Source organism: Pteropus alecto, unplaced genomic scaffold (assembly GCF_000325575.1).
Source record: "Pteropus alecto unplaced genomic scaffold, ASM32557v1 scaffold67, whole genome shotgun sequence".
NCBI classification, from domain to species: Eukaryota; Metazoa; Chordata; class Mammalia; order Chiroptera; family Pteropodidae; genus Pteropus; species Pteropus alecto.
Window position 1 is genome coordinate 6,765,242 of NW_006441061.1, and position 1,647 is coordinate 6,766,888.

A 1,647-nucleotide genomic window follows, 5' to 3' on the forward strand; every position below is an offset into this window, starting at 1 on the left:
ATAAAGAAGAAAAGTTTGGGTGAGGATGTGGAGAAATTGGAACTCTTGTACACTGTTGGTAAGAAAGTAAAACAGTGCAGCCACTGTGGAAAACAGTATGCAGGTTCCTCAAAAATTAAAAATAGAATTGCTGTATTATCTAACAATTCTATTCTAAGTGTGCACCCCAAAGAATCTGAAGCAGGGTCTTGAAAAGATGTATGTGCGCCCATGTTCACAGAAGCACTATTCATGATAGGCAAATGGTGGAAGCAACCCAGGTACCCATCAGCAGATAAATGTATGAACAAAATGTGGTATGTACGTACCATGGAAGGTCATCCAGCCCTAAAAAGGAAGGAAATTCTGACACACGCTACAATATAGGTGAACCGTGAAACATTACTCCAAGCGAAATAAATAATCCAGGCACAAAGCGACAAATACTGTATAATTCCACTGGTACGAGGTGCCTAGAGTAGTCAAACTCATAGAGACAGGAAGTAGAATGGGGGGTGCCGGGGGGAAGGAAAATGGGGCGTTGTCGAATGGGGACAGAGTTTCTGTTTTGCAAGATGAAAAGAGTTCTGGAGACGGACGGTGGTGGCGTTTGCACGACAGCGTAAAAGTACTTAACGCAATTGAACTATACACTAAAAAATGGTCAAGATGGTCAATTTTATGTTATGTGTAGTTTACCACAGTTGAAAAAAGAGAAAGAGAAACCGGTGAAATTAATTTAAATACTGTATTTCATTTGATCCAACATATCAAAATATAATTTTAATATAAAATCTACCAATGAGATAGTTTACATTCTTTTTTCCAGCGAAATCTTGGAAATTCTTCGCGGAGCTTACACTTACAGCATGTGTGTAAATTGGGCTCGTCTGTACTCTAGCTACCGTACCCAGCGGCCACCTGTAGCTAGTGGCTACACTATTGGACAGCACCGCCCTAAAATAAAGGCAGGTAAGGGAGAAGCATGAGTGGGAAATACAGCTTGGATCAGCCGACTCGACGTGTCTGTTGCGTCTTGGCCTGGTCGCTTAACCTCCCTGAGCTGGAATATGGGGTCACGGGCAGTGATGACAGCTAAACTCCTCGTGATTGATGCAAGAATAACATTGGATCCTCTGTGGAAAGCCCCCAGGAAATGGTCTGCCACACAATAGCTGCTCCTGTAAATAGCTGTGATTGCTATTCATGTATCTATGTTTCCATGGAGAACAGAGATAACAATAAAAAAGGACTTCCTACGAAACGTTTCTTTAAAACAATTGTAATACAATACGAGAGATTTGAATATATTTGTGTTGTTCTTAAAGAGTCATCTTTTAGAGGTGCGGACTGAGATGTTTATGGGTAAAATAATATGATAGATGAGCCGTGCTTGAAAATAGCTTTGGGGGCCCAGAGGTAGATGGGGGAAGTGTTGAAACAAGATTGGCTGTCAGCCGATAATTGTTGAGACGAGTGATGAGTGTGTGGGTTTCATTAGACTGTTTGTCCTATTGTTTGATATTTTTCATAATACAAAGTTTGACTTTTTTTTTTTTAAGGATATTATGTGGGTATTCAACATGCCTTGAGTTTTTCAGATTTTTTTCCTTCAATAATTGGTTGGTTCTGGTCACCGCCTGGTAGAAATCAGTGGTCCCAGTGGGC